This window comes from Petaurus breviceps, unplaced genomic scaffold, assembly GCF_028583685.1.
Source record: "Petaurus breviceps papuanus isolate PSGF00001 unplaced genomic scaffold, PetGlider_PUasm1.0 174, whole genome shotgun sequence".
Taxonomy (NCBI): domain Eukaryota; kingdom Metazoa; phylum Chordata; class Mammalia; order Diprotodontia; family Petauridae; genus Petaurus; species Petaurus breviceps.
The window spans coordinates 53,488,040-53,502,392 of record NW_027185761.1 but is presented as its reverse complement, the minus strand read 5'-3'; the positions used below and the strand labels follow the sequence as shown (position 1 = coordinate 53,502,392).

Sequence of the window (14,353 nt, the reverse complement as noted above, 5' to 3'; positions counted from 1 at the left end):
TGTCACTTTCTCCCAGGGATTGAGAGAGGGAAGGTGGGTATTGTAGGCCATGCTACAAAGGCATGAGTGAGACTCTCTACCCCTTCTTCCAGAATGACTCCACCAGAGGTTATCAGCCTTTCCTATGTACCATCAATCTTAGAGAACTATGCCACACTCTTCACAAGAGACCCAAAAGGAAGTCTTAGGGGTCTGTCTTGCTGCCACAGGAGAGTACCTTAGAATCTGTCCACACATGAGGCCCCGTATCCCAAGATTTACCTACCTTGCCCATCCAATGAATCTGCCCCAGAATTCCTAGTTACAGCTCTGTGCTCCAATATCCAGGCTGGTTATCAATAACAGACAATAACAGTTCTATTAGCAGTTAGCACTCATTTCTTCCCCAGGCTGGTAGGACTGATCAGAGCTTGCCTTCCAGAACTCAGAATCACCTCTGTGCCTTAGTATTAGAGAAGAACCTGATGGGAGAATAGGTTTATTAGACTGATGATTAGCTATAGCAGCTTAATTAAATGAAACTGACCCTTACAGGATAACAAATTCTCTGGATGCCTAGAGGAATACCACATCTCCCAAGTCTCCCAACTTCCCATCAAGATTATTATTGTTTTGTTTCCATACTACTTATTTCTATTCTGTTTAAATATGCACCATTTCATGTACTTTCTGTCCTGGGTGTGTTAGTGTGATGAACAGCTTGAACCCAGGCTTGAATTCACTTCAGATGTCCCCAGTTTTCTCTAATTTCATGAGGAACATTGACCTTTCTGGACTCATTATACATTGCTGACCTTGACAGGCTCTCTAGCTCAGCCAAATATCCCTCCTCATCTCTGTCTCTTTGAGTCCCCAGCTTCCTTCCAAGTTCAACTCAAAGACCATCTCCTATACAACATTGAGCCCTTTCGCCTGTTAGCACCTCCCCCTTCCCCATCACCTTATGTCTAACTAGTACATACTTTTATGTACACATTTTGTCATTATTCCTTCCTCCAATAGATATATTCATTGAAAGCAGAAACTGTTTCACTTCTGTCTTTGTGAATAGCCCATAGTAGGTGCTTAAATGCTTATAGATTCATTGAATGACTCATGAACAATAGGGTCTAAGAAAAATCCAGTTTAGTCCCTTGGGATATAATGAAAAGGGGACTGACCTGTTCAGACACAACAGTTTAAAAGGGCACAAGAAAGATGGTCATTTCAGTTTATATGAGATACAGACATTCCTGCCAAAGGCAAAGCTGGTCCCTGCCTCTCCTCCTTTTGCCCAGGAGGAAGAGAAGTTCTCATGCTCTGGGGGACGATGTAAAAGTTTTTTCCTTGTTCCAGGCAACTCCTCCCCCCTATTCCTGCTCAATGAAGCCACTGGGGAAAGCTTTTCCCACCAAGAAGATGGGAAGGAGTTCTCTGACAGACTTTTATTTACATGGAACATAGAGAGCCAAGAAAACCACAATCTTCATTAGAGTAGGCGTGCTTTGGCAAATTAATGAGTATGGCTGGACACCTACTGAGCCAGGCCCTTCATAAAGATAGGATGAGGAGAGATGAGTTGCTGGGAAATAATCAGATAGAACTACTCAGACATGCTCACCCTTTCACTCAAGTCTTCAGCCCTAGAAATGTCCAGGAGAACACTGGCTGTGTACTGAGAGAGACTAAACCCATGGTGCCTCTTATTGGAGTGTGAGTCTTTTGAAGAAGCTTGTTTCCAAGCCAGTCTGGGATGCTGGGGAGTGGAAGTCTCTATTCATTTTGAAATGGGCTTTGATGTTGTTTCATTGTCTTACTATTCATTTCTGTTCCAATGAAACTTTTGAGTGTTTCATTGATGCCTCCTAGCCCTGGACTATTAACTCGATGGACAAGTAAATACTTGGGACTGAATGAATGAGTTTCAGGTTTTTCAAACTGTGTTGGGGTGAACAAGCCAATAGAAGTGAATCACCATTCAAAGTCCCCACAAATTGAATCTGAATTCAAAGTTTTCACAGAATCGAGAAGACCCAGGGTCTACAAGGAAACGGTACACTACCGGTATTTTCTGCCTCTTGTCACTACTCCCTCTCTAGCTCTAACTCCTGGCAATATTTCAATCTTAATAGAGCTAAAGGAGGAGAAAGAGAGATGATAAAAAGGATGTAGGATCGATTTGACAGAAAGAACAGTTTAAGGGAAGAGAAAAGATTTCTGAAGATCTGAAATTCCCACCATTAGAGTTATTTGTATAATTTAGATAAAACAGGTGAGGGCATTATTTCAAGAAGTTCACTATTAAAATGAATGAATATTATTAGTGTAACCTAGGGCCAAGGGCCATTACCACCTCAAGACTTTGGGTTCAAGAGCTAACCCAAAAAGGGTCATTCCCTCTTTGGCTAGTCATGCCTTCAGATGGAAATAACTCCAAGACATCACTAAATATAGCTCATGTCTAGGTTTCCACAGGTAATTGCCAAATATTTATAAAAGGAACCCCCAGCTTCTATACAAGTGCTAGAGGTAACAAAAAGATTTATGTATTTGTGTGTGTGTGTGTATGTGTGGGGAAGAGAGAGAGGGAGAGAGAGGAAGAGAGAAGGAGAGAGAGAGAGAGAGAGAGAGAGAGAGAGAGAAAGAGAGAGAGAATTTCACCCCAGAAAAATATTGCAGAAAATGGAAAGGACTCCCATGGGGACATAAGCAGATACAGGAAAAAAAAAACAAACAAACAGAAACTCCATAAAATGCAAAGACTCGCTTCCTTTGGAAGAAACTGGATTACCATGAGGGCATCACGCTGATCTTCTACTAAAACCCTTGTGCCAGAGCCCAAAATAGTCCTTTACAATCTTGTGGTGACATCTGTGGTTTGTTATTTCCCTCTGAAGACAAAACCACTTTGGATCTACAAGATGGGCAGCCCCTTTCTCACTGAACCTGCAATGTAGAATGACATATGGTAACAGTACACTATGGCAACCGGATCTGTCGCTTTTCCACGTCGAAGCTTTAACATTTGTTGCTTCTCCAGTGCTAGTGACCATGTGAATGCTCGTCTCATTCCCTAAGAGACATCATGTTCAGGAAGGGGTGGATCTTAGTTTTGTGTGTGTGTATCATGGCCTTCTTTGACAATCTGATGAAGCCTATGAACACCTCAGAATAGTTTTTTTTTTAATTGGAGGAAATGCTAAGCTTCAATTAGTGAGAAATAGGATTAATTTTTTTTTTCTCATCCAAGTTCAGAGACTTCTTGAAATCTGTCTATGGACTCCTTGGAGACTTGTGGACAGCAGACTAAGAACCCCTACTCTAGAAGTTTCTTTCCCTAAACTCTTGAAATGAGGGTTTCTCTTGAGGCATTCTTTAAGGTTGGCGCTCAGGAAATCTCCTCCCTACCCCCCACCCCCACCCCCCAGTCAGATTGCAATACTCTGGGATCACATTGATTGGGAAAACAAAATTCACTTCTCTTCTGCACAGGAGATTAAGGATCAGGACCATTATCTATTAACTCTTCTCAAGGGCCCAATGGGTAAGCACATGCCAGCTCCTGCCATGTGCTTCTGCTATAATTCTATCATTTCCCCAGCTGCTACTATCTCTCGGGTTCTGAAAGTCTACTGTTCAATCTCTAGGCTTTGAACTCACTTAGAAAAGGAAACAAAAAGACAGAAAGTGTCCAGGAACTTGTGGTTCAAGAAGGCCCCACTTGGGCCTCCAGGGCCAAGCACTGAAGCTCAAGCTCGACATGTATTACTAGAAGCAGCATGCAGGGAGTGTTGATAATGGGTAAATGAGTTGCTGTGGTTGTATTGGAGACCAGTCTAGCTTGTGAAGGGTGGTGCAATGGTCAGAACAGAAGAAATATTTCTGCCTCTTCTGTGCTTCTGAAAAAATGCAAAAGAAGGGGGAAAGGATAAAAGTGGTCTTTTATAGGTTGGCATGGGGGAGGGGAGGAAATAAGCATTTATTTAGCAACTACTATGTGCCAGTCACTGAACTGAGTTCTTTTTACAAATATCTTATTTGATTTTCTTAACAATCCTGGTGGGTAGGTATTATTATTATTATTATCCCCATTTTACAGTTGAGGAAACTGAGGGAAACAGAAGTTAAGGGACTTGTCCAGGGTCACACATCTAGTAAGTACCTAAAGTTGGATTTGAACTCCAGACATCCTGACTCCGGGCCCAAGGCTCTGTGCACTGTGCCACCAGCTGCCTCCAATTAGAGTAGATCCTCTTAAGATACAGCCAACTGATCATTTTGGGAGCATCCCCATTTCCTAGAAACCATTCGAGAATTATCTAATTGGGTTAAAAAGTGCCAGTGGATATTGCCACTATCTACAGGGGAAGAGAAAAGGTAAGCTCATCAAATTGATTGGGAAAACACCCCCAATTAACTTGTCTTACACCAGGGAGAAAAAAGAGAAAGTCCTGGTGGAGTAAGAAATACATTTCTCCACCAGCAGATAAAAATGGCTTTGATTGGTTCAACAGTCATCTTAGCCCACAGAGTCTGGCATTGAAAAGATTAATTGGAGGCTTCTCCTTGGGCCCTCTCCTTAGAATTTTCTTTCTTACCCTAGAAAATATGCCTGTTTGTTGCTGATTCTGAGTTTAGTTGATTAGCAAAAATATATTTTGTTGGGAAAGGGTATATTCATACCAAAGCATCTCACCCAGGAAGATTTGATCTGATAAGGCTTTTTCTGATGAGTTTTTCCCATAGTAGACAATGAACCTAGGAGCCAGGAAGAGATCATAGGAGTGTAGATTCAGAACTGGAAAGGATGTTAAAAACCAGCTTCCTCATTTTACAACTGAGGAAACAGAGGATGAGAGAAGCTAAGTTATTTACCCAACATCACAAAATTGGTAAGTATATGAAGCAAAATTTGAATTCAGGTCTTTCAGATTCCAAGCCCAGCAATGTATCCACAGTTTCACCTAGATGCCTCTAATGCAACAATTCTTTTTTTTTTTTTTTGCTTTTTGGAGGGCAATTGGGGTAAAGTGACTTGCCCAAGGTCACACGGCTAGTTTTTGTATTAAGTGTCTGAGGCCGAATTTGAACTCAGGTCCTCCTGACTCCAGGGCTGGTGCCTAGCTGCCCCAAATGCAACAATTCTTAACATTTGTTGTGTCATGGACCCCCTTGGCAGTCTGGTAAATTCTATGCATAAAATAAAATACATAGCATTACAAAGGAAACCAATTATCTTGAAATAAAGATATAATCTGTTTTCTTCATCCAAGTTCATAGAAGATCCCAGGTTTAGAACTCTTTCAAATGGGTTTCAGGTATATGTTATATATGTATATGTATGTATATATATATGTGTGTGTGTATATGTATATATATACATACATGTGCATATGTGTGTATGTGTGTGTGCATGTCCAACCCTTGTTGTAATTCAGGAGTAACCAGATCTATATTTGCAGGCATGGAAGTTTACAATTATTAGTAGGCAAAGACACATTTTCTTTTTCTAACTCTAGCTGGCTCTCCCTTCTTTTTTGAGTTCTTCATGCAAATCAGAAAGAAAAAGTAAATACAGGGAAATTGTTAGCCATCTGTGATGTGGTAGGTGAGTCCTAGAGAGCTGTGTGTGGCACAAAAAAAAACTCACTTATTCAAGGCAGCATAAATAAGAAATAGCTTAGAAATAAATGATCAGTGGATTTGAACAGGCAGTTTTTAGATAAAGAAATCAAAATAATTTATAGACATATGAAAAAATGTTCTCAATCATTATTGATTAGAAAAATGCAAATTAAAACAACCTTGAGATATCATTTTATTCCTATCAGATTGACTAAAATGATTGAAGGGGAAAACAACACATGTTAGAGGGGACGTGGATAAATTGGGACACTAATTCATTGTTGGTGGAATTGTGAACTGATCTAACTATTTTGGAAAGCAACCTGGAATTATGGCCAAAGAGTTATTAAACTGCCTATATCCTATAACCCAGCAATACCACTCTTCTAAAATGACAGATGTGAGTGTTGTTTTATGGGACCTTTGAGATACTTGATAATGTTTTACTAAGATGATTAGGAAAAAAGGAAAAGAACATATGTGTTCTAAAACAGGGCTTCTTAAACTCACCTATTTCAGCAGCATTCATTGGCATTGCATGGCCTGAGGGCATGGACAGTGCAAAGTGCACATGCTTCGTGTTCAGAACAAAGGCTGGAGAGAAGTTGCAGAACAAATCATGGGCAAATGCTGCCAGAAACACTGCAGATTCATTACGTATTTGATTTTTAATTAATTCTTAGTCATTGCATGTTCAAGAAACTGTTGCCAAAATTTCTGCAACCTCATACTGGGTTGTGACCCACAGTGTAATAAATCTAAAATACTTATGGCAGTTTTCTTTGTGGAGGAAAAGAACTGGAAATTTTGGGGATGCCCATCAGTTGGGAAACAGTGACGGAATACTACTGTGCTATAAAAAACGATGAACTTCATGATCTTAGAAAACCATGGAAAGACTTGTATTAAATAATGAAGAGTGAAATGAACAGAACCAAGAGAGTGCTGTATACAGTAATAACAATATTGTTTTAAAAATGAACAACTTTGAGTGACTGACTATTATAACTACCCAAATTAACTACAAAAGACATATGAAGAAAGATACTATCTGCATCCAGAGAAAGAACTACTAAATAGAAGTATATATAGAAAGATTTAGAAATATATATACAAATATATAATAATATGCATAATATATGTATGTATAATAAATATATTTGTGTCTAATGGTAACAACCTCTAGAGTGGGGTGGAGGAAAGAAAAAAGGGAAAAAAGAAATATCCATGATAACTTTATTATAATTTAAAAGAACGAGTGGTTGTATGATACATTTGCAGCTTCGTATAGAATCATCTTTCTTTTATTATACTGTGTTATGGAAATTCTTGTTTTATTCCATAAATTAAAATAAAATAGACAGAACCAGGATTTTGATTCAGTTCTTTTTGCCTCTAAGTCCAGCTTCTACCCAAGACGTAAGGCTACCTTAACCATCAACAAAATAAGTAACTCACCTCCATTAAGTACGGCCATCTCAAGTTAAGTGGTACACTTAAGGGACTTTACAGATCGTCTGCTCTATAAACATCAATTGTTGTTATTTTGCTTCAAGCTAGTCCCCCCAAAAGAGCCACATTCCTTTTTTTTGGGGGGGGCACTGTTTCAGATTAAAAAAAATTTTTTTTTTACATACTGGTAATGGGAATGAATTTCTCACCTGCATGTGGCCTCTTGTAAGATGACAGATGTGAGTGTTGTTTTATGGGACCTTTGAGATGCTTGATAATGTTCTGTCCTTGTGTCTGCAAAGGAGCAGGACCTTTTCACCAAACAGGAGTGATGGGGCTGCTCATAAATGTTTCTTTGTGTTTACACAAAATGCTTTTGCACCAAAAACGGATGCAACACTCCAGGAAAAGTTCTTGGACTCCTTTTGTCCCCAAACTTCATTATAGGAACCTGGTTAAAAAAGTTCCACCTCGGGACCCAGTCTAAGCCTTTGAGAAAGTGGCCTTTCAAGTGTTCGATGTTGCCAGACAAAGCTTCAGTGAGGATGCTGTCCTCTAGAGTTGTGACCTTTAAAGTGGGACCATAGCATGACAAGGAGTATGGGATGATCCTCCCCACTACCGCTGATCAATGGTCTCATCTCTATCTCAACCGCACTAACCATTGTTGCCAACACTCTTCCTGCTCCTGCAGGTGACCTCCCGAGGCTTTTCAAGGTCATGAGTCTCTCAGGATGGTGTTAACTTAGCCATGATCTGGGCATCCAAAGCAGCAGCTCCACACCCGGGACACACTTACTCTGCCCCCCAGATACCCTCATGGCCATGAAGGGGGAAGGTATTCACCATTCCACTGGTGTGCAAAAGTCCTGCCTCCCTTTTTTCATTTTCAGTGGGACAGAGAATGAGCAGGCAGGGGTGGTTTACAAGCTTATCTCAGATCTCATTACATTGCCTTTTCCCCAAACTTACCCCTCTTCCAAACTTCCGTTTTTATCAAAGGTGCCACCATTCTTCAAGTCACTGAATGGAAAACTTCATTTCATCCTTGGCTTCCCTATCTCATCCATGCCTCATATTCAGTTCATTGCCATATCTTATTATTCATTCCTCCACAATATACACTATATCTGTGCCCTTCTCTCCTCTCACATAGCCACTCTCCCAGTATAGGTCCTTATCACCTCTCACCTGAACTATTGCAATAGACATCTGGTTAATCCATCCTCCACACACCTGCCAAAGTGATTTTCATGAATTGCAAGTCTCGCCATGCATAGCCCTCCTGTGCAATGATCTCCAGCGTCTCCCTTCTGACTTTGGGATCAGATATCATTTAGCTCACTCATTTAAAATTTCTATTTTTGTAACTGGTACAATCACATAACTATTAGTATATTAGTATGGGTGTATACTTTATAAATCTCATCTGTAAAATAAACTGGAGAAGGAAATGGCAAATCACTCCAGTACCTTAGCCCAGAAACCCCCAAATAGGGTCATGAAGGGTTAGACACAATGAAGCAATTGGATAAGAACATACTTTATAAATAAGTAGATAGTCTTATATTGGGGAGCATACACTCAAAAATGCTTACTGATAAACAGAAATGTTTGTAAACCACTGCTCTAGAACAAGGGCTGACAAACCACAGCCTCTGGGTAATATAAAAACAGATGGTGGGCACTGGATTTAACCTACAGGCCGGAGTTTGCTAACCTCTACTCCGGAAAATGGAGCAACTAGTTTGAAAACAATCCCTTTTTTAATTGCTTCAGAGATCTAGTCCAGTCCTGTCATTTTAAAAAATGATTTTATTTTTCCCAATTACATGTAAAAATAATTTTAATATCCATTTAAAAAAATATTGAGTTCTAAATTCTCTCTCCCTCCTGCACCTCTCCCCTTCCCTGAGATGGTAAGCAATTTGATAAAGGTTCTATGTGTTCAATCATGCAAAACATATTTCCATACTGTTCATGTTGTGAAAAAAACACAAACCATACCCCCACCCAAAAATAAAGAATGAGAAAAACACTGTGCTTCGGTCTACATTAAGATTCCGTCAGTTCCTTCTCTGGAGGTAGAGAGCATTTTCATCATGAGTCCTTTGGAATTGTCTTAGATCACTGTATTGGTGAGAGTGGCTCAGTCATTCAGAGTTCTTCATCTTACAATATTGCTGTTTCCATGTACAGAGTTCTCTCTGTTCTGCTCATTTCACTTTGCATCAATTCAGGTAAATCTTTCCATGTCCTTTTTCTGAAATTATCCTGCGTGTCATTTCTTATAGCACCATAATATTCCACTACAATCATATGCCACAACTTGGTTCAGCCCTTCCCCAACTGACGGGCATCCTTTCAATTTCCAATTCTTTGTCACTACAAAAAGAGATACTATAAATATTTTTGTACATGTGAGTTCTTTCCCCCATTTAAAAAAATCTCTTTGGGATACTGTAAGGGTTATGGGATTTAAAGATCTTCCATGCCCCCATTGGACTTGCTGACGTAGCAGGAAGGGGAGGAGCAAGAGGAAGCAGAAGCCAAGCTAGAGTGCCTGCGGTGGCTAGCAGTGGCGGCGAAGGCGGCAGCAGCAGCAGAGGCAGTGGCAGCGGAAGCGTGAACCCCTTTTTGAGCCAGCCAGAATTTCTGCTAAGGACTCCTGCTGAGGACTGCCAGGGGCCGGAGCTTCTAGGAGCACACTTCCTGGACGCTGAGTAGTTGCTGTGAGTGGGGAGAGGAAGACCTTTGCCTGAGGTAGCCTGTTCTGTTTTAAAGGCTTGAGAATGTGGGTGTTTTCTACTTTATCTACCTGTGCCAATTTCATACCTACTCTGATGGCTTTGACTTTCTGGTTTGGGGACTCAGTCTTTTGGTATTTTAATAAATGTTCTAGCTTTATCGCCCATATAGAGAGCCTGATATATTTTGTGATTAATAACCACATCAGCATATTTATAATTGCCGTAGGCATTGTGAATATTGCATTGCTGGTACAGATACAGAACTGGTAATGGTATTCCTGGATCAAAGGGAATATATTTGCCTGGTTTCATAACTCTGGCTAATCCTCTCATTTTACAGATAAAGAAACAGACTCAAAGCTACTGGCGTGGTCACAAAGGCTGCATTACTGGGATGTGAGTTCAGGTCCTTTGACTCCAAACACAAGTGCTCCCTCCACTGCACCACACTGCCTTTCTCTAAAATAAGCATCTGAAATTTGAATTTAAAAGAACTGCAATGTGCAAAATAATTGATTTAGTTGAGCTGCATTTTGCAGTTCTATATTTTAAATAATTAGCCAACTATGACTTATTTATTTGGCTTGACTATAATTATTTGTAGAAAGCTAGTGCTGTGTACATAGATGACTGGTAAATGAAATTTTGAACAAACTTACACAGTGTGCCTTTCTATTTTAGGCCAGAAAATACGATGTATTTTCTAAACAAAGTTCCAACTTACAGTTATCATGTTCAATTTTTTTCAAGTTGTTTACTCTTTTTGAGCTCTCCCCAATATTATTTTCATTTTTTAATTTGTTAATTAAGGCATTTCTGCAATACACATTACAATGGCTCCTAACAAAATATACATGAGGGACACCATGGCATAGCAGAGCATTGCACTTAAGGTTCAGAAGGCCCGAGTTCAAATCCCACTTTGAACTTGAAGTAACCATCTGACCCTGAGGAGAGTTATTTATGTTCTGTGAGTCTCCTTCTTCTCCTCTGTATATTATAACCTACTTCACATGGATATTATAATGATCACAAATGAGACAGTAAGTGTTTTGTAAACCTTAAAGTACTATGTAAATGTCAGCTATTATTATTATACTTTGGGCTTGTCTAGAAAAATGGCCAACTGGCACCTTTTTTGTTTCCTGTTGCAAATTTTAAAATAAAATTGACTTTGTGCACGCTGTTAATGGTAACGATTTCCCATCTGCAATAAGGTATTTAGCAGCACCAAATGTTAAAGGAATTTGTTCTTCCTGTCACTTATTTCATTATGGAATTTAAAATTCAATTCAAGGTATTTCTTTAAATGTCATAGAGTATGTGAGCAAAGTTTCTGAAGCAATGAGGACGTCTCTGCAGATCCCGAAAGAGAGGGTTTTTTTTTTTAAACTACTGTGCTTAGAACAGATTTAAGATGAGAATAGAAACCATGAGAGTGTTATATCAGAACAGTCTTGTGACACAAAGATTCATTGCTTTGGCCTTTATGGAGGAGAGAGATAAGAGGCAATTGTTTCAAAAGATTTGAATCCGAGACCAGCACGAGGTATTATATCATCTGCAGAAATGCATGCAGCTTTGTCTACATTAATGGGTGATCCAGCTGAAATTAGAGCGGCCTATAGTACAGGGGAGGAGAATTGGGGATCACATAGTCTCCCTCCAAACTCTGGCAATCTGATTACATCTCCCAAACCAGCAAAGATGCTGTCAGTGTATAGCTGTAATCTGAGTTTGTATTGTGAGTGTGAGCCAAAGAAACTCAGATTTAAGTCTGCATGGCTGGGGATGGAGAGACCCCCAAAGGTCATGAAACGTTGGTATGTAACTATGCCACTATCAACACTGATAATTACAGGAACTATATACATGGGAAAGTATATATAAAATAATGATGAAGGGAAGAGCAAAGCACAGAATCTTTGTACCCACTCATCATGACTAAGAAAAGAAAGGTAAAAAATAGGGTGGCAAAAAAAAAATTAAAAAACTTTCTAAAAAGTAGGGTGGTATACAGCAGAGACAGAATTGGTCTTGGAGTCAACAAGATCTCTGCCATTTACTGGTTGTGGGCCCAGACAAGTCACTTAAATGCTAAATGTTCTAGGCAATTCTCTAAGATCATAAGATGATAGTATCCATTGGTACAGAGAATTCCTCACTGGGACCTAGTGAAATCACCTATCAGATCAAAAAAAGGAGGGAGGGAAAGGAGTAAATGGAAAGTAATATGGCCTCATAGACAAAGAGCAAGCCCAAGCCTTGTCATCAGAAAGGTCTGGATTTGAGCCATGCCTCCCACAAAAACTATCTATGCAAGACCCTAGACAAGTCATTTAACTCCTGGCGAAAGGGTGCAACCCCCCCCCAATTACCTTGCTTGAACAATTTTCTAAGTCTTTAACTTATTCTGTATTGATGAAAGAAGTTTCCATACCGAGAGCTGTCTATCATTGATGCCACAGGTCCAAACTGCCCATTCCTTAAAAAAAGAAAAAGATGGAGATTTTGTATATGAAATCAAACATAATAAGAGGTGATTACAAAATGGTTATTTAACAGCATCTTTACACTGACAAAGGTCTGAGGTGAATTTGCAATAGTATAAAAAGAGTTTGGTACTCATTTGGTTCTTTTAATAAGCTAATTCATAGGATTATAGATTTTAAGCTATGAGGGACCTCAGAAATCACCTAATCCAACCTCCTCATTTTACAGATGAGGGAACAGAGAACCAGAAAGATGGAGGGATTTGCCCTAATTGATGTAAGTGGGAAATAGAAGATCTGGAATCTGGTCCTCTTTCTACTACACCATACTATAATGGAAGTTTGTACACACGTGCGTGCACACATGTACATGCACACATGCACACGCACATACACGATATATTTTTTAATAGCTTAAAATTATACAAAGACTTTTGGAACACCATATTAATATGTATGTGTGTACGTAGTTGCACATTTACTTGTATATACATATGGTCTAGAAGATTGCTTTTATTTTTTAAAGACATACATCTTTTAAATATATCAAAACGTATATACAATTATATTTTAAAAAGGCATTCATGTGCACATCCATATGGATATATATGCACATATATATTCCTTTAAAAAGAAATAAAAGCAGTGCTCTCGATCCCAGATCCAGGTTAGACCAGCTATTGAAAAAATGTTTTAGTCGGCACTGCATTAAAAACAGAACTCCAACAATGCATGCTAAAGACCAAATTGAGTTTCTTCTGAGGCTGATTGCCACCTATGTTAACTGAACTCTCAGTGAGCTTATGAAAAAAAATACCGATTAGTGGGAATTCTCTCAAAAAGGTGCCCCTTCCTCCGCTGAGATCTTCTCAACAGGCTCATTATGTCCACAAATTGTAAGTAAGTGCTGCATTAAAACAGCTCTCATCAATCTGGGCTCTTACAATTGTAACTCAAATGTCACAGCTGTGAAAATTCAGAAGAAATCTTTTAGCAGCGCATCTGCTTAAGAAAGAGCGGCCGCTAAGGCACGGGATGGTGGAGTCAGAATGGAAAAAAAGATCTTGGTGAACTTGAACATTGGACTGAAGCTAATAAGAAAAAAAACCTAGTAGGTATCATTGGAAAGACTCACCTTTGCATACCAAAAATCCAACTCTTTCTGACCCAGTTTTGGAGTTTTCTTGGCAAAGATACAGGAGTGGGTTGCTATTTCCTTCTCCAGTTGATTTTACAGATGAGGAAACTGAGGCATACAGGGCTAAATGACTTGCCCAGGTTAATACAGCTACTAACTATCTGAGGCCAGATTTGAACTCATGTAGATGAGTGTTTCTGATCCAAGCCTAGCATTCTATCCACTACACCATCCAGTTGCATATATAACTTTCCACATATTGATACTCATCACAATTATTGATTTTGATAATTGCAAAGTTAGACAACTCTTTTTCAAGTCCTTCAGGGTTTTCCCCCTTTACAGAGAGTTAATCTGATTTTTTTGGCTCATACACACAAATGGACCCCATTTGAAGTCTTTGAGCAAAGACTAGAGGACCACTTCTTAGAGATACAATAGAGATCTTTTTCAGGTGGGATGGACTAGAGCAGAGGTTTCTGAACCTGTGTGTGTGTGTGTGTGTGTGTGTGTGTGTGTGTGTGTGTTGTGGATCCCTTGGGCAGTCTAGTGAAGCCAGAATAATGTTTTCAATTTATAAAATATATAGGATTTTTAAAAAATTGAACTTTATCTTTCTACCATCTATCCATCCATCCATCATCTATCTGTCTGTCTATCTATCTATCTATCTATCTATCTATCTATCTATCTATCTATCTATCTCTATTTATCCTACCTATGTATATATGCTATCTATCCATCTATCTATCTATCTCTATCTATCTATCCATCTATCTATCTATCTATCTATCCTCTATCTATCTATCTATCTACCATCTATCTATCTATCTATCTATCTACCATCTATCTATCTATCTCTATCTATCCATCTATCTATCTCTATCTATCCATCTATCTATCTATCTATCTATCTA

General features: G+C 39.1%; 1 long non-coding RNA gene across 1 annotated transcript in view; it reads right to left on the bottom strand.

The window, feature by feature from the left end:
• Positions 1 to 8,623: 8,623 nt before the first annotated feature.
• Positions 8,624 to 14,353, bottom strand: part of LOC138158164 (uncharacterized) — a 37,739-nt gene continuing 32,009 nt past the window's right edge. The window contains exons 3-4 of the long non-coding RNA XR_011167574.1: positions 12,185 to 12,291; positions 8,624 to 9,441 (exon numbers count right to left, since the gene is read on the bottom strand). This is a non-coding gene — a long non-coding RNA (uncharacterized lncRNA). The remainder of the gene's footprint in view (positions 9,442 to 12,184; positions 12,292 to 14,353) is intronic.